The sequence below is a fragment of the Temnothorax nylanderi genome, unplaced genomic scaffold, assembly GCF_030848795.1.
Source record: "Temnothorax nylanderi isolate EJ_2023f unplaced genomic scaffold, tnyl_v1.0 TNYL_tig0038_pilon, whole genome shotgun sequence".
Classification (NCBI taxonomy): Eukaryota; Metazoa; Arthropoda; class Insecta; order Hymenoptera; family Formicidae; genus Temnothorax; species Temnothorax nylanderi.
In genome coordinates, this window is record NW_027249100.1 from 212,540 (window position 1) to 233,050 (window position 20,511).

General features: G+C 40.3%; 1 protein-coding gene across 1 annotated transcript in view; it reads right to left on the reverse strand.

Moving 5' to 3' along the window:
- Pygo (pygopus family PHD finger) overlaps positions 1-20,511 on the reverse strand; it is an 86,336-nt gene that overhangs the window by 33,928 nt on the left and 31,897 nt on the right. The window lies entirely within an intron of this gene.

Below are 20,511 nucleotides of genomic sequence, written 5' to 3' on the forward strand. Positions count from 1 at the left end.
CAAGTGTTCTCGTCTCGGCCGGATTGCGACAAAAACTGAATTGCCAGCACGCGTGTTTTTGCGATTCAATTCAAACAGCGTGTGCACGCACTATCAATCAAACGCATATATTAATTAAGAGGGCGTGGAGAAGTCACGGTGGCAAGCGCGCGCAGCGTGCGTGTGAAATATGATATTCGGTGACAATCTCGCGGTAATGGCAATTAAACGTCAAAATTATTCCGCTTTTTGACGCTGCGTCGAAAAGTGATGCATAATTCAATAATCCAACGGCGCCCGATAGGTTCCAAACGAATGCTAGCCAATTATGACGATAATAGAATGCCCAATTTTTCAATGAACCTATTACACGACAGTATTTTACAGTATTTTATGCACTTTGTCAAAAGCGACGTAATTTTTATCGATAAAAATAAACGCAGTCGTTAGTCTCTGTATCAGTCGTTTTTTGGTCTATTATTACTGATATCGCTATATTTATTATTATATCGTCTCTCTTTTGTACACGATCTTACAATTAGTATTGTACTTAACAGCCTAATACATTCCGTATATTATAATTTAGATTTTTATCGAGAGAGATCCACAAGCGATCATGATATGTAAAAATCAACCGTAAAGCCGAAATGTGTTTGTAAAGACGCGATACATTCGATCCGCTTTAAGCGCAACCAGGGAGACGTAAATCTCGTAATGCTTTGCGAATTCTTTCTTCGACGACGCTTGATGTTAAGCAATGGTACCATGGGGCAACTTCGGAGCGCGGCGCGGCGGTACTTCCTACGTGACTATCGTTTAAGCCAGTTTCTCAGAGCGGGATATCCGTACTTCGAGTTCCCGACAGCACTAGCCGGGATTTAATGGACTTCCGGAAGTGGGTCATACTTCTAAATAATGCAGTAAACAGAAAGGTGGCTTTGTAGGTACAACGAATCCGTGTCGATAAAAAAAAAACATACAGCCGCAAATCCCGCGTATCTCGTGTACGACATTGGTCATACACGTAACGGCGTACAAATGATAATTAATGTCGATATTAATAGACAATTATGCCCGTAATAATCCTTCCCGATAAATCGAAACTGTATTATCTCGCTCTGGAATAAAGACGGGTCTGCATATATTTCCCTTGACTACAACGGACATAATATTTTATTCAATTTCATTTATCTATATTTTTGCGCTTCATTTAATTACGTACGGAAATTATCCAGCTTGCGGATAACACAGAATCGGATGGAGAAATCATTTAATATTATTTAACTTACAAATCTGCCAATTTCGCTGATATGTAATTAACTAAAACCTCTGATTCGATGAATATAATTCACACACGACCGTTTAGCTGTTAATCGAATTTATGTACATACACAGAATCTCAATTTCAAATTTGAACATATAAATAATGAAAGGATCAAATATCTGATATAATTTCTATATAATATAATTTGTTGATTAGCAATCCTTGCGCAATCAAAATCAGCGTATATAAAAAGACTTAAACTGTCGTGATAAAAAAAGAAATTTTTATTGTCAAACGTCTAGCAGAAAGATTATTTAACATCACTAATAAATAGGATAATGATTCAGCACAAGAGGATAATCGTTATATATAAAATATTGTACTAAAAGTTAATTAATAGATAATTAATGTAATCATGTAATCATATAGAATTATATTGTCACAGAGAGGTTAATAAGATAATTAATTGCGCTGTTACATACGCTTTTAAAACATTATCTACGCAATTAATGTGAATGGCAAGATAATTGTTACGACGATTTCAGTAATCTTCTGTAATCGAATTATCGGACTCGAGCGCCAGAGGGATTGAAATAATGTGATATTTTCTGTATTATTACTTATTACAGTAGAAGCAAAGCAGGAATATTGAAATAACGACTTTTTCAGATATAGGGGAATAAAACAATAATTTCGTCCTTTTAAAAATTTTAACCATTCTTTCACAGTAAAACTTGTGTTTTTCTTATAGTGGATATTTCAAAGAATATTTTGCACTTGCAAACCAAGTTCATTAATTTATTTTTAATATATTTTAAACTCGTTTAAACCCCTCTTAACGTTCTCATTATGCCCCGGGTTTCCCGACTAAAAACAAAACAGTTTGATTTTTGTGTTATACCGATTGGATAAATAAATATAAAAGTTTTGTTAATTTTGTATATCAATTATTAATTATATGTAAATAGAGAAAGTATTTTCTCTCTAATGTAAAGCTGTTATTTTTTTGATAATATTCATCAATTCATAAGATAGCGCAATATCTTAATTTCTATGGAATTTTAATTATTCGTGAATAATGGCACATCTCTTTGTCCTATGTGGGAGTAATATTTGCAGATTATGAATTACTTGTTTTGCGTACTTTGTATGCAAAACGAAACGACACTGCATCGATGCTTGGTTCTGCATAGCAACGAAAAGTCCGAAGAAAGAGGACAAAAGCGACGTGCGAGCGCTGGTGTACTTCGAAGAAAAAGGGAAAAAAGGGGAAAATGAATAAAAATAAAACCGACGAGGTCGCATCCGAGCGCGGTCGAATATTTATCGATGTCGGTACATAGGGAGAGTAATATGGAAATAGCCGGATTTACCACTTATTCGGATACACGTGCACATACGTGTGCACGAGAAACGACACGGTCCTAATTTTGTTCCGCGTCGCGCTCGTCGGTCGACGAGCCATTGCTCACAAAATTCGTAGACACGAAAATGTAATACGACGCAGTAGTCAGTACTTATTTAGGCGGAGGCTTCTGAAACGGTTATAATGAAAAGGGGGAAAAACTACTGACAACCATATTCGTTGAAAATGGATCCTCGTAATATTAGAGAGAAAATATTGGACGTTCTTCATTTCTATCTTCATAACTTACTTCCCGTCACTGTGCTTTCCTCCCTTATTATATTTTCTAACATCCTCCTTCTTCGAGTACGCGAGGAGTCAGTGCCAGATGATGGTGCTGGAAATTTCGGACTTTCGTTCTTCGTTTATACAAATGCCTCTCCCTACTTTGACGTCGCGTACTCAGTCGCGAAGTATGTGCAAGCAGTGTAGTAATAATCCTATTTACGTACATTTCGTCCTGTCACATCCCTTTATCTATAGCAGCACAAGTTTGCATACGCGAGGGGCTAGCATTGAAATTCGCGATGACATTCGGGATTTGATGGACTTGCGGGAAACACAGGCGGAGGTCGCGCCTCTCGATAATGCGGTAAACACAAAGGGGACAAGGCCCGGCGTCTATCCCTATATATGTGTGCACGCGACGCGCCGCTTATGTGCATCTAACACATTCTTTAGCGGTGAGCGCGACTATGCGCGGTCTCCCCCGCAGACACGTACCACCGACACACAGGGGGCCGCGATGGGTGGCGGTGGCGGCGTCGACGGTGGCGGTCGGGGGTGGCGCAACACAAACACGAGTGCAAACTTCGGGCTTCTGTATGCGTGTTGGGAACTCGCCGGACCTGAGAGGGAGCGAGAACGGGGGTGGTCGCGAACGGATAGACGAGAGGGAGATAGAGAGGACCTCCGCGGAGGGGGCGAGAAAGGGAGAAACCGAGAGAGGAAAGGAGCAAAGGGGGGACGAAGGTGAGACAGAGAAGGAGATTGAGAGAGAGAGAGAGAGGCGGTATATGTATATATGGCAGATACATAGCACGGCTTGCGGAGGGCACAAGTTAGTGTCTATATACGCGGGAGATCGATAGAGGACAGAATCCCGGGACATCCCCAGCGATCCTGTTCTCTTATTCTTGCAAGAAGCATCCTCGGGGTGGTCCACGACGGGGTCGTGCCATCACCGTCGCCGGCGTCGCCGCCGCATGTCCTCGCTTTACATTAATGTCGTAGACCAAAGGGGGGATAGGGTCGGAAGGGAGACCGAAGGCCCGGAGGCCGGAGCGCATGGAAAGAGATCGGGGCTGAAGAAAGATGTACGCGCATCCGCCGCGTCTCTCCGTCGCACCGCGTACATTACTATTCTTCTCTGAATTGCACATCGCACCCCACTTGTTCACAGGCGTCAAGTTACCGCGACGTGACGATTCGGCTCCGCCAATTACCGTACATCACGCACGCGAAACTTGAACCGCGGAAAGGATTGATATAATTCTGAGTACTCGGCGCATCTACAAATTACTTAGGGAATTCCCTGGGATCTTGAGATCAACCCGCCGAACTTGAAGTCGCATCACCAGAGGTGTGATATTAAACTAGCCTGATGTTTGCCTGGGATCAGAAGCGTGTACCTTGGCAGCGTAGATATTCCCATAGATAATCACGGATATTCACTTGATACAGAAACTCGTGTAACGCCCGAATTAAATGTATCCTCACTAATATTATTATAGTTGTTTATTGTATTATGTATAAAAATATAAATTGCCGAGGTTCATAAATAATACTGACGATAATGACAATACCGTTAGAAAGAAAAATATTGTAAAAAATTAATAAAATAATTAATAGATGTTCTAAATTATATCATGAATTTTCAAATAACTTTTTTATAATTTTATAACATTTTTATATAAAAAAGATATACATATCTATAAATAAAAAATAGAAAATTATAATATTTATAATTAAAAACCAATTTTTTATGTGGGAATATCTCCTTAATTTTTCTGCCCCTAATCATCTAGAAACAGAACTCTGTTTCGGAGGCACGCCATTATATTATTAATTACTCCACCATTTAGCCGTAAATAGCGCTTGATCAAATTGTCTTCCTCAGAGAGGCGAGTTATATCGTCCCGAACATGCCAAATGCACTCGACGCTGTAACGAAGTTGCTGCAACTTTATCAAAGTTCTGCTTAATTCTAAGCAGCGACGCGAGCAACAAAAAGCCGCGCGGGGAAACTCGGCGCGTAAGTCGGCGGCGCGGTGAGTTTGCATCAAATCGTCGATTAAAATAAGTCCGAGGGGGAACGTCGTGCTATGCCGGGGATGAGATGCGTCTCGGATAGGCGAAGTTTTAGGATAACGTACGGAGAAATGCGCCGGGAAATCTTATAAGTATTGAACTACCCGCCGCGTTACATCACCGTGATGCATCGCTCGCGCGCCAAATGGCGAACAACGTAATTACCAAAGAGATAAGAGTGTCCCGTACTACGACGCGTCCCGAGCGACGTCGATACGTACGTAACGCCGGATAAAGTGCGTGTGCACCACCTGCCGAAGTTACATTACATTAGCGCGCCCTTAAAACGGCAATCCGCCTCCTCTTCCTATATCTCCTCCTACCCCCCCCCCCCCCCGCCCTCCACCGCCAGTCTCGTCGATGCCGTCGTCTCTTCGCGCCGACTGCTAATGAAGATGTAATTATCGGAGAGAGCGCGACACACGCCGGCACGTATCAGCTCCGGCGCGTCACGCTTAGCGGCATTCGTCTCTCGTCTTCGGGGAGTTCTCGGGTAACGACGTTACACGGAGATCGAGCTGCAGGGCGATGCGCAGCGGATACCGGGGTTGAATGCTCGTGAGCGGGGCGCGGTAGCGGTTTGGTGCTTGCCTTCTCGCACTCGCGCTCTTCTCCCGACGAAAGGATCATATTATCCGGGCGCGCGTTGCTCAGGAGGATGAGATCTCACTGTCTACCTTCCCCGCATCGACGTGCAGTTTCTCCGCGTCGCGTCGTCGGTATTCACGGCTAATAATCGCCGCGGTACATCCCGTTGTGTGTTCGCTTCTCATACATATATGAGAGACTCGAAAACCACCATCGAATACAATTCCGCGCTCGCAATGTGAATTCACCACCCCGGCTAAGAATCTTCCCCGTAATCTGCAGACGATTGGTAGCATTGATCACGCTGCGTTCGCACGTGATGCCACTTCTTTAGAACGAGAATATTACTTAATATATCATAAATGTTTTATTATACAAAATCACCAATTTCAACTCTAGAATAAAAAGACTACGGGACAAAGTATCGCAATTCATATTGAATTAGATTATTCAATATTAAGAAAAATATATGTATATGTACGAAACATTTGTTATTTTTTCCTTTACTTAAAATTATAATTGATATATTATATCCTCCTTTAATTAATAATATTATAATTAAAATTTACATTTAAAATTAAGATTATAACAAGATTGTAATAAGAGTTAGTAAAGATTTACTTCTAAATTATGTGCGTTAAGTGTCTTTTAATTAATTTGAATTATAAGTTCTTTAATCAACTCAAAGTCGATTCTTTCTCTAAAACTCCGAGTACCCGTAGTTTACGAATTTATCAGGTAATTGACGTACGTTTTGTGTTACCTTTCACACCCATGTCGCCGCAATAACGACATTTGACCTTATTGAGACACTCGTAACGGTCGATTGAACCGGCGACGTATTGCACGGAACATTGATAAGTCAGTTCCTGACATATCTGCTCGACGTAGGAAGTAAAAACACGCTGAGCCGTCAAAACCGTTAAGAAAGAAAAAGAACGCGAGTCTCCGTGAACTAGAGTTCGCGCGATAAAGACGTTACGACCTATGAAAAAAAAAGAGGGAAAATCGGAGGTAAAACTTCCACGGCATCTCAGTATTTTCAGCACTGATCCAAATCGCCGGGATCGACGAAGTATGATGAAGTGGTGCTTTCGCCGCGCGGTAGCAACGCGATACGCCCTGTCCGAATCGTAATTTCATCCAACAGCAGAGGAACGACCGCTATTAATCTAAAAACGCATCGTTTCGCGTCATCGCGTCCTTTTTGATTCATCGCGCCCCGGATGAGTAATGTAATACGGTACGCGTTTGCATTGCAAGCCTTACAACATCCTCGCTCAGAAACTCGACAATTTCGCATTGTAATTTTTATTTATTAAAGATATCTCTCATTCAAACAATTTCTCTCGTGATTAATTAAAGCAATAACTTATATCTGATTACTACTTTTTTCGTTATACACTTCTTATTTTTTATTATACATTCGTTAAATCAATACTATTAAAAACGTCTCTCTTTATCATCTACTAGAAATATGTGGTCACGTTAAAACAATACAACTCGTTACTAGCAATATTCCATGTGATGTTGCTACGGAAGCTGGAATCGTTGCATCGCTATGCACAGCACGACGCTATTTTACGCTATTCCTCACAGAAGTACCTTCTGCAAAAATCGATCTATGTAAACGTATAGACGACGCTAGATGCGCTTGGAAGAAGCTCGGTGTTCTCGGCGTGCAAGAGAGAGAAAAGATATCAGTAACGTCATTGCTTCGCGAAATTCCAAGGAATTCGACTGTGACTTCATGCATTTTTATGCCCTCCAATCGGTGTAATTGTCTCCCCTTGACTCTCTCTCTCTCTCTCTCTTTGTATCGCATCCATCGAGTTCGGCCGCATCGCGGTGCGTTCAGGCGTAACGACGATCCGAGCGACGAGACGAAATGGAAATTCACGGCTTTCAAATCCCTCGTGCGCATCGACACGATGTCGGAGTGATTTTCCTTCGGGCCCTCTCTCTCGGTCCCTTTCCCTATAAACTATAATCCCTTAACGCCAGAGCCGCGGATGGAACGTTTCCGTACCGCATCGAAATTTACATCCACGTCGAATGCGTGTTTTCGATTGCGGCACTGACTTATATGTACCTTCACGCCGAAAGATTTTTCCTATATAAATATGAGATGGAAAAAGCGTATATTTCAATATGGCAGAATATTTCGCTTCTATCACTGACTCTTTAAGTTCACGTAAAATTTTTATTCCTTAATATATACTTGTAATGTTTATTTTTAAATTTTATATTTCTCTCTCCTTTCATTTCTACGGTCTCTTTTTTGGGTCCTTTGAAGAATAGCGGACCTGCTGACGAGTTGATCAATTCTGAAGGATAAGCATCTCTCAAGTGGATTTCGTAGATCGATATGAGCGTTCGTGCGTGCCTCCCGATCGCAATGTCCGTCGAAGAAAAGAAACGCGCCCTCCGTTGAGGGTAGTCTACGTGGCCGGAATGTTAATATCCCTTCTGTAAGCGAGAACCCTGAATAATTTCGTAAATAGCTGCGATTCACTCGTCTCCGCCACCCCCCTCGACAGTTTCCCTTCTTTAATTTCTGATCCGGGCCCGGCGTGCCAACGTGCCAAGTCCCACCAACAAGCGGCGGCAGCCGCTTGTTTTAACTTTGTTTTAACTTTAAATGGACTTTCATGGCCGACGCGGGGAGATATTAGTTGCCGTTGTAATTTTGTTTCGCCGCGCACGGTTGCCTTTGCGCGTTTCCGCACCGCGCTCGCGTTCCGCCTTTCCACCGCTATAGCGATTTATAATAGACTTATATTTAGGTCAATCGAGCTAATGGCGGCGGTAAATGCAATGCAATTGTAGAACGGAAAATTAACTCTCCGTTCATAATGTCGGTTTGCGGAATCGCGGCGATATTTTATTACTCACCCGTTTCTGTTATTATCGAACGTCATTTGTGAGCACTTAGCTACACATAGTTGCAAACTGTGAGATATCTCATATATATATATATATACACCTATATATATAAGTATCTCATTTGATTAAATAGTATCATATTTTAACATCTTCCGTATAAAGAAAAAGAAAAATAATAAATTTACAATAAAGCGTACTAGATAGTTTTAGAAATCTAATAGATTAGCCTAGTTCAATAGATTACATAGTCTATAATAGATCTTGTTTATTATATAAAATATATATTAATATATTATGCGTTTGACATATAATACAATTGTTACGATAAATAGATTTTGCTGATTCTGATCGGTTGTATCAATCGTTTTTTACTTGTTCTTCATAACTTAAAGATTAATTAAACATTATGACGTATTATCTACATAAGTCGCAAAACTATAATAGTATCTAAATAAATAGTATTTAATCTAATTAATTAATAATGGTAATATTAAGTAGTAGCATCTATTAAGTGCTAGTTAAAAATGTATTCAATGTTCACGTTTTCAGCCGAATGTTGGAAAAATCAGAAATAGTGACTCACGGTCCGAGCCGGAGCTTTTTAATCAAGAAACCGCTATATCCTGCTTTAGCAATTTTCACATTGCAAAACCAAACGGAAACTAAAAAAGTTACTCGCCGGCGTATCGAGGAAACATCTTTTCCGCGCTTTCTCCCTCCTTTTCTCCGCGCCGCGGTAGGTACCAGAATACAGGTATCACTAGACGTCGTTTCAGCGATTGAGGAGAAACTCGCGTGCAGAGAAGAGTAGCTGCCGCATTGAATGGCGCGCGCCGGCATCGCTTTGACAGAACAGCCAACGGGGAACTTTCTACTAGATATCCGGAGATATCATGAATTGCATCCGAGCCGGAACCGCCCGACTACCTTCTCTCGTCGTCATCCACGTCGCCCATCGTCGCCGGTGGCAATGGTGGCATAGCTGTGACGTGAACGTCGTCTCAAATATCTCCGTACGTATTCGTTCGAGGTGGCCCCGAGACGTGACGTTTCAAACTTATGCTTGCAAAGTGATTACACGAGAGAGTCCGGTCGGTCTCCGGTCACCAACGGCAAGACGGCGACGACGACAACGATGACGAGGACGAGGACGAGGACGAGGACGAGGACGACGGGCGACGGCGATACGCTCGTTTGTGCCGTTCACGGTGCCTGCATCGCTGGCACTACAGCGACGCGAGGCGATGCCGAGGCGTTAATTCCCGCGCTGCTTCGCTTTCGCGCAACTGAATTTCATAGATTGTGTGCCGGGCGGGCCGAGCGATTGCCGAGCGACACACAATAAAGCCGCGCGCGGCAATTACGGCGTTAGAACTTTCACGGTAAAGCGAGCCCGCTTATTGAGAGGCTAACGTAGTTAGCTTCATTCGCGGCCGGCCGTTAAGGTATGATAACGACGTTATTACTTTGTCGCGAGGAAAGAGAGAGAGAGAGAGAGCGAGACGGTGGAAGAGGAAGAAAACTATCGCGATTTCTCCGTGCGGCACGTCGGGCAGATTTCTTAATTAATTAACGTAATTAAAGTATTCAATTATTACGAGAGACAATTATCACGTTTCCAGCGAGAGGTAGGGGAGAGAGGGAGAGAGAAGGAGGGGGGAACGAGCGTGACAAGCTAAAACCCCCGGAGGACTCATAACTTCGCCGTACGCGCCCGTATCCAAAGCCCGCTCGGAGATTCCACCGCGAGGATAGAGCCCTTTTATCTACGAGAGTTATGAGCGCCGATAATTTTACGGCCCCGTTGTAAAACAACGCGTAAATACGCGGCACCCGGTAGCGATGAAAAAGAAATGACAACGGGGGAGGAAGAGATGAAAAAAAAAACGAGAAGAGGAAAGAGCGCGTCCCCATTCGCGCGGAGACGCGTCGTTCGATCGGACACATTAATATATCGATCCGAGCGTGATTTCGACGGACGGGGAGGAAAGAGAAGAGCCCCACCGATCCAATTTTCTTATTCTCCCGGATGCGGGGTACCACAAACGAAACACAGGCCACGAAATACAGGCCCCAAAATCCCTCGGTAGACCGACAGGGTTGAGTGATATCCGCATATTCAAATCAGACCAGTGATTTCTACTTCGAGAGAATGTCGCCCGACCAGCCTTTTTCCATCTAGCATTTGGAAGCATTCGAAAGCTTTCCCCGTTATCGTCATGTTATAATCGTAAATTCCTTCATCCATAATCGGGCGGAGAAACTAACGAAACGCATTAGATAATCCAATTTACACGCTTTTAAGCAGTTTAATTTACCTATCGGGAGAAGTAAATAACTTATCTAAACATACCAATTTCTACGGAATCGATAATCTCAATAATTTAATCTGATTCGGATCGCGCATTCGAATCGCTCCCCTTCAATCTGAACAAGATTCGTGGGGTTGGATGGGAAATCTATCGCGAGACGAATAGTTTGGGCGAGACCGGGGTTTGCTGGAACTCGGTCTAGAAGGGTTCCGCTCGCTCCCTCGTTCGCGGGGACGATGTGCGTCGACGGGTGGGAAATACGCGAACATGACCCCGGGGCGAAGTCGCCGCATATTAATCCCGTACAAACGGTACTCGCGGCTGCGAGTATTTTTCTCCTTCTCTCCCCGTTTGTCTCTCCCTTGTCGCCGCCGAACCGCGAAACGCGCGGGCGCGCGTTATTTTTTTTATTTTAAAAATGAATGCGGAGGAGAGGGTTACTCCGGGCGACGGAGCTCCGGGCGGGGGAGACACTCTCTTGATTAAAACCATCGATCTCTCACCGGGATTACGGATGCATTTAGAAATCAACACACGCGGTAGCGCGCGCGCACGCTCGAACGCATCTTCCCCGGGCTCGGAACGCGCGTTTCCCGATGATCATCTCACCCGTCTCCCCCCCCCCCGCCTCCCTCCGATATTTGACGCACGTGCATTTGCGTTATTCGCCGTCCGCGAAAATCCCCGACTTTTTAACAGCCGAAGGAAGTGAGTTCGGCGCCTTGAAACAAAGTTCTTTTGAAGTTTTGTTATTCCTTACATTCGCTACTTTGTATCATTATTTATTCAGGGGCTTACTTGCTTTCCAATTTTCGTTCAGTTATTGTAAAATGAGAAAAAAACCATCACTTTATTTTTCATAAAAAGCTGGCGATAACCGGTTATTAAAAACTTGTTGCGAAAAAGAAAGAGAAAGTCCCGAACTTTTCGTGCTAGAAAAATTAATAATGAAATATTATATAAGAACCCTCGCGTATGAAATTTTCGCAATTGCTTTATAATGTCGTTACGATTTTTTGTTTTAGGAAAACAAGCAGATATTAATAATAATAATATTATCACAGAGTAATAAAGTGGTATTTTAAAAATTAAATTTAACAATCCTGTGCCAACTATGTAGGTATTTCACAAAATGAAATATATATGATGGAGAGAATATGTGTGTAAATAAAATAATATCAATATTAATATATAGCTTTCTATCAATATTCACACAACTTTTAATGGGTTAAAACCTATTTGTGTCTCGATGTAAATCGAACGGTAACCAGCAGTAATTATAGATATTCCAAAGGAAATTTGATTTTGCCATTTCTATATTTACGTACAAAAATCTGTCTGTAGTTCGTTTATCAACAAACCGACATAATTAAATTAACGACAGAAATATCCAATTTTGCGACAGTTAATATCTCTCTTAGGGGGTGTTCAAAAAGATTGGATTCGCGAATATAAAGTTATGAATATATTCAATTAGCTAAATTGTTAAAAAATAAATTTTTGTCATCTACTCGCATTGGCAAAGTACAATTTGTCAAAATTCTTTATTTTTCGTGTGATCGCAATTTAAAAAAATATATTTATCTTGATTGAATGTGACAAAAACATATTTTGATGATTTTTGCGAAAGAAAAATTATTCGCCGTCGAAAATACAATGTATGCATCATTATTTGATGATGCGGAGAACACAGTGTGGCGTCGAGTCGATTAATATTCCGTTCGGATCTCTCCACCCCTGTGTTCTCTTAAAACCACAAAATCCTCGTCTCTGCTGTTACTAAGGTAACCGTATACCGTCGCGAAATCACTCGTAAAACCGTCATGGGAGGATGCGAAAATGTCCCGGTCGCTTTACGGTCTCCCAGAAATCGCCTTGCGGCACGGTGAGCTCTCACCCGGTCGAATTGTCTTTTTATCGCGGCGGCTTATTCGCGCAGCTAAATTTCGGAGCGGCACCCGGTACATTTAACGTCGTTCGTCGCGCACCACCGATGCACATCGATGCACATGTCGTCGCCGCGGCACACGATACGGGTACCGACGTATCGACTTGCATTACACACATACTCGCGGCACACATACTCGCCCGCATAAATGCACACGTTCGCGTAACGTACATCAGCTTGGATGCTAGTACATGATCGAGCGCACATCATTCGTACGTTATTCACACGCGCACATATAATGTCATTCGAAAATTCTATATGATAAAGCGCAAACACGCATTAAGTGTAGAAAAGAAAATTATCTATCTTAAAGCGCGATTCAGGCTAATTGTAAGTAAACGAATGCGAATGAACAATTCGCTTCAATGGATGCAAACAACGTTGAGTGCTACCAGCGGTGTTTACAATCATTGAAGCAAGTTATTGTTCATTACCGTTTATTCGCGCTCGTTCGCCTGATCTACTGTTCGGTTATTATCCTTCTTATGTCAATTTCTATCAATGCAGATTAACTTTAATTTAGATTTAACTTATTTTCTGTCTTTTTCTAGTCCTAAAAATTAGATTAAGATGAGAAATTAAGTTAAACCGAGATTAAAGTTTATCTACACTGGTAGAAACAGACATTTATTAAAGGAAGAAAATTGCCTCTAAAAGTGTCTTCTAAGTATTGTCAATAATCAAGAGTGCAATTGGAGTCATATGGAGAAGCGTAAGTTCAGTGTAAACGTGGCGGATTAACTTTTATCTTAAGATTTCCGGGCTGGAGAGATAGAACTGTGGCTGTGAACGTCTGTACGTGTACGCGACGTGTGCGGTGGCGAAGATAAGCTGGCGAAAATACGCGAAGTCACGTATTTTATGAAATATATACTACGAACGTACACGCCTACGTATATGTATGTATGTATATGTATTATATATATATATATATATACACATATCCATATATCCTGGAAATGCGCGGCTGTATGCGTGTGTAGAATTTTGGCGGCATTAGTAGGTTGCGCGAAAAGGTAAACGCATTTTCCGGATGGGCTCGCGCGGGGAACGGCGCGTGCACAATCCTTCCTTTCCTCCGCTGCACGAGGATTCTGCGACAGATCAGACTTACGTGCCTGTGTATGTGTGTGTGTATATGTACACACAAGAGTTCGTGTACAATTTAAACATGCGCGGAGGATGTAGAGCGTGGAAACTGTTTGCGGATAAAAATTAAAAGTAGTATCTCTTGTTACAAAGAAGCAAGAATGTTACAAATTAACTGAATAACTTTTCTTTCTGGAAGAGAGAAGTGTTAATCTCGTATTATAACTCTATAGTATAACTCTAAATAACTTTTCTCTCTAGAAAACGGTGTAGAGAATAGTTTCTAAAATATTTTCCAGAAAGAGAAATTATTTACAAGATAGTATCCTAATTGATTTATAAAGGATATCCGCTCTCACTGCTGTTAAATATAAATTGTCGATACCTCTAATATCGAAGTGCATATCAATGCCGAGGTGTCGGCGTATCATCAGAAAATCATCGATGCGCTTTCACAGTATCGGCGATCATACCTATCGCGAGCTGGCTGGAAAGTCAACGGCGAGCGGACGTGATGAAATCCGATATTAAACGCAGTAGATAAATCACTCCCAGATTTATGCAGAGGGCACGGGAAAATATTTTCGGACTGTGCTGTATGAGCGGGCACTTCCGCACGCGCGTTTTATTTTCCAAACGTGATCGAGCAGACGTTGTTATTGAGTTCGGTGGACGTACTCGCAACGAGAGGCGCGATACCGCCTGCGTTTCCATGCACATATGTAATATCGAAATTAATTTGATGCATGCAAATGTTTTCTTCGCACACTCCGCGCTGCAGATATCAAACGTGATAACACGCGTTTCAGCGATTTCGATAATACTTTAGTAATCTTCGCGGAATCGCGTGGTAAAGCGAGAAGGACGCGTAAAGATGGGATATTAACGAGCCGTGGGAGAAGCAAAACAAAAGGAAAGTTGGGAGAACCGCCAAAAGACAATCCTTCCTCACTGTTTTCAATTTTCATTAGAAATATAATACGTTTCGGACTTAATTAGCGTTTATAAAGTAGGTTAAAGCATTTTACTGCTGCAAGCTTTTTGCTGTTACGGATCGCATAAGTCCGCCGGGATATTATGCTCCTTAAACAAAGTTACAAAAGAAGGCAACTAGCTGCCATCGTTTTACATCGTGCGCAGCTTTATAATGAAGTTTGCAAGCAACCTCCCGATCTTTTCAGCTATACATGCTGCTTTATCACTATTTGAACATTTCTGAAGACTATTATTTTCTATAAGTTTTCTCAGTAGCAGTAGTAACTCGATATAATGCCGATCCGGGTATAATACTGTTCTCGATATATTACAGTCGATAATAGTATTAGATACGTAATCGCAGTTATGTATACATATATACACACACTTACACTCACTTTACTCAATGGTAGAACTGTGTATTACCTTCAATATACTTAAATATCGTGATCTCGTGTAATAAACTATAAAATAAATTCCAAAAAGTGTCTCAATTGTCCATTTTCTGTTATTTATCTCTTCTATACCTTCTCTCTAAAATAATTTCATTCTTACTCTTCTCACAAATTTTAATCATTTCCTTTCTCTGTACGTTATTGTATTATGTTATTAATTACTTTATTAATCTTTTCTACCCTATTCATCCCTTTAATATAATTAACGAAAGAGGAAAAGCAACATTATTTATAGGATTTTCAAATATTTGAACGCTTCGAATATAATGTCTAATTTTATTTCCATTATTGTCGTCGTTATTATTATTATAATTGTAATTGTTATTATTACAATCATTTGATATATTTCATCGTTTTACTAATGTGCATGCAAAAAAGGGCTTTGAGTAATGTAGCTTTCAACTTTGTGGTAATTGCTTCCGATATATTGCGGGTAGTAAAATCAAAATATAGTTTAATTTAGCTGTAATCAAAATCGGTTACATCCGTAACGCGTTTGCAGCTTCGACGATCGCATTCGCATGTTGCGTGTCATTTTATTAATTGTAAAATCATTTAATTGGGTGGTTTACAGGCACAATGAATTCTGAACCTGAGCTTCCAGTTGGTTTGATTTTTTCCTCTCCAATAGCGGAAACGAATTCTGAATATTTTTAATAAAACGTACAGAATGTTCGCAGCGTGCGTTAAAACTATTGACGGTCAGCGAGATAACTGCGATAATACCTATTATAACTGTATTTGTTAATTATATTAATGCGTGCTAACAAAAATTTATTTGTTGACCATAGTAATTAAATCAGTGTAGAAACAAAAGAGAGCGTTTAGTTTAAAAGAATATAAAACAAAGGTACATCCTATTCCGCGCAAATAATTCTTTGTTTTCATTATTGTTTGGAAAGGAGTAGTATTATATCATCTGTCATCTATAATCACTTTAACTAAACGCTGCTTGTGAAAGCAAACTAATTAGACTCTAAATTGATACGCTTAGTATAAGAGTAATATGGATATGTGCATGTGGCGTGTAAGACATGCTGTTAATAATTTTTTTTATAAAAAACATGACAATATTAATCAACTTCGTATATTCCGCATTAGCAATATCATATTAACAGGTCAGTATACCCGCGCTTAGCGCTTACACTATTTCGTTAACTATATTGGACTTCAAAAGTTCGTCTGCGAGGCATGAGGGCTCGATGTCGCACTGTCGTCTCTGTGCTGGAAACGGACAATCAACTTTACTAATACGTACACGTTTGAATATGTGTGTCACGTGCAATCCTAGATCATGGATCAAAATGAAAAAAGACGCGGTGCATTTGTGGAAAATTCCCTTGTCTGGCAATAACGCTCGAGATTCTTGAACAATGCGTTTGTAAATGCGTATTGTTTGTCATCGTTACCGCAACAAATACCTGGGGCTAATTTATATTAATTATGTATTATATTGTAATAAATGTTATATTATATCCATAAATATAAGTGTTCTTTTATACGACATATCATATTTTACATTATTGTTCATTTTGCAATAGTAAATGTCTTTTTCCGATAATATATTTATGTAACACGCCCCACAATTTCTTTACTCATAGAGAACGAAATGCTTTGCTTCCGAGAAATAAGCATATGCTCCAATATCTTCATTCGTATTTCTCGAAGCATTTCCTTCGATGAATAAAGGCACAGGCACTTGCTTGCAGTTTATTCATACGATCCAATATCTTCATTCTTCGAAGAATTTTCTCGATAAATAAAAGAAAAGCAAGAACTTCGTTTCTCTTTATTCGCGTTATCCATTAACGTATTGGCAATTTGCAAAACATCCGCGCGAAGGCATATAATTACATGCCGTGTTTTTGTAGTTGAAAAGCAAAAGAGAATAAACGGGAATTTATTAATCTTAACATATTTATATCGTTCCAATCAATAACTGTGCAAAATACAAAACAAGTTGTACAAATTGCAACAAGTTGGAACAAGGAAAATTTAACCAAAAGCTCTTAAGTAAAACAATAAAAAATTTATATCTTCAAAACCTACTTTAATAAAGGAAGGACTTTTATATTACTTCAACAATTTCGCTCTAAATAAAAAATATCGATCGAATTTATCCGTGTCTTATTAATTTACATCGAAAGTATGCGTTCATAATTCTGAATGGCAGGCTTCTAGTTGAAAAATTTCTCTTTAGACTTAAATCCACGCTTGTCAAATTACAGAGGAGTGAATCGTCGTTGCATAACGACGCAACCCGCATCGTTCGTGCTTCCGGGTCTCGCGCGGGGCTTCCGAAGCGTCGTTTCCGAAGTAACGAGCCATTACTCTCGGTCAAATTGAGGCTGAGGTTGCAGTATGTTTTTTCGATAATTACCAGCGCCATGTAGCGCTGGTCCCGTCCTGCTCCCGTCTTCCGCGAACGAGAACGCGTTCACCGCTAATATTAAATCAGTCGGCGAAAAAGTTGGCCGTTACTCCTGATATCGAGCGTCCAATTATTGCCGACGTTAAATCAGTTCGAAGCATTGTTCCCGCCCGCGGAGAGGGCCCCTATTAAAAGTTAATGCATTTGTCACACTACCCGCGCCACTACACAGACGTACATGTACAGATGCACTCGTGCGCACGGCGCTCCGCTGGTTGTTAGGTTTTTAATGGATTTATGATTGAGGACCGCGACCTAAAAAATTCTCAACCTCCACCGAACGAGGGAAACGAGCATCGCAAATGAATACGGTTAATCTCGTTGCGTCCCTTCATCACGAAACAACCACCGCGTGGGGAGAAGACGCGAAAGAGAGAGAAAGGGAGAAAGAGAAAAAGAGAGAGAAAGGAGTAGAAAGAGGGAGAGACGCTGAGCTGCACTTCATCAGCTCGCCTTTCTTTTAATAAGCACATCGAGCTTTGCGGTGAACTCGCTCTCTTCCTCCTTCGCCCTCTCTTTCTTATTTCTTATTTTCCTTTTTTTTCCCCCACGTCAAAACGGGCTTCTAACCTTTCTACATTTATCACCGCCCACTGCAGCTTAAGCGGCAATTTTGTAGCGCGCTATGCATGTGCTTGCTTCAGCCGCCCCCGGGCAATCCCCTTAATGTGTACTTTTTCTCACTGTCATAATTGAGGAGCCGCCCGAGAAGGAGGCCGCGGCACTATCCCCGGGAATGTTCTTCTCTCATAAATTCCGGCCTTACGCCTCGCAAGTGTGCGCCTTTGTACCTCGGCGCGCCTCGTGTTACGAGATATTAGAAAAAATTTTCACGATTTTTCATGCGCCCTCGACGTCTTGTACTACACCTACGAGAAGTACCCTCGGGCTTTTGACTAATCCGTATGCATAATTTCATCATCGAGAAGGGTCTATTTCAATTAGCTTATTGTTAGTTTCCACATCACGGAGGGCAGTGTTGGTAATTGAAATGTGCTTAAAAGGGTTCTTAAAAGTTGAGTATTAGATTGTTAATAAATTATAAATTTAATATATGAAATATTAACATCTAAATATATTGAAAATGTAAAATAATTAATAATGTATTAAATAATGTATTTAACATTAAGATGTTAAGTATTATTTTACGAATTAAACTTAGTTCTATTTTATAATGTAACAAAATCTTCGTGATCGAGTAAAAATATCGTTTATGTCAATTATATTATTAACCCTAGCTCGCCACACTCCGGTTCAGTGGACCGTCGAACGTTTTTCGGTTTTCTAGTTTTCACATAATAATATAATTTTCTAGTTTCCTTATAATAAGTTCAGTTTAAATTCAAATTATTTTCTTGACCTGATATTATCATAAACATCTTATTCAGAGTCTGTATTTTCAATTTCTACAGTACAAGCTTAAAAATATTAATTAGAATGAAAATGACAATGCGACAAAATCGAGCGGTCTCACGGACCGGAGTGTGGCAAATTAAGAACTCGAAAATAAGTGTGGGGGGTTAACTAAGGTTAATTATCTTATATAAAAATTGATAAAGAAGGCAAAATGTAATTAAATATTTAAAATGTTATTAGTTATTGGTGATATTTATTAAATTCTTTCTTCGGACTTTTACAGTACCTGTCCACAGAGTTTGAATTGAAAAAAAAAACTAATTTGCAAGATACATAATTTAAGATATAGATAAGATTTATAGGAAAAAAATAATTATTTTACCGCCACGATCAATTAACTTTGCGTGAGATTGTCCAGAAAATACGTTCGTACCTTTGAAAAAATATGCAAGTCCGATATCTCAAAAATATAACGTTTATTCTCTTTTCTACGTAATTTCGATTGAAACAATCTCTCAACGAGCGGTGGCTGTCATGAATTAAAAGTAAGTATCTCGTGATATCTTGGCAGCTTCTTAAAGCAACTTTTAATAAGCTGAGCGAGTAGCTAATTATATTATCTTTACCTTTAGCCTGGCTCCTATTTGGCATATCTTTCATAGCGGCGTTTAATTCCCGCTAAACAAATTTCTGATTCGACGGACTTGCAGTAAAATTTTCATTACGATGAAAGATAGAACAAAAGTTCGCGATATGCAAGCTACTTTGCCTCCGAGATGGCATATCTTAAAGTTTATTACAGATATAACATTACGCGATTATGTCATCCTTTTAAAAGGGCAGTTTTTTCTACGATACGATTTAACCTTTTCTATCTTTAAAGCTCTTAAGAGACATTTCAGAATTTTTAATAAAAAATACTATACGTATAAATTCCAATTATATCAGATTAATATCTATATTTTACACAATATCTAAATTTAAATTACTTTTTTTATTACTATTACGAATAATTAACCGTGATTATTGAAATAACACACGAATTTCTCTCGATTTTCCGTCCTAGACATATCTTAATTGTTTTTCTTTAATTATAGAATGTATAAAAAATGAATTTCAGTTTTCGCTACGTTGCTTCGTCCAGATTAAATACGTACGTCGGTTTAATTCTTGTTCTTTTTATTATCCTTAAATTGTGTCTTGCTTCCACACTTTCTCAAATGCTTATTGCGCCATTACTGTGGAAACCGTGTACAGGTGTAAATGATGAGAATGTCTGCAGTGTATTGAGGTCCGTGGGTTCGCTAAACCCAAATTGATACTCTGTGCAGATCAGTCATCCCCGCGGAAATTCCAGATACATCAATCGCGATAAAGTCGTCATGTTATCTCTCGAGATTAAATCTGAATACTAACGACGTCTCATTCGTCAACAATTAGCAAAAAAGCGAACATGCACGAACGAATCCGCACAATCGCCGGGGATCCGGTTCGGTTCGATCCCCTCGGCGCA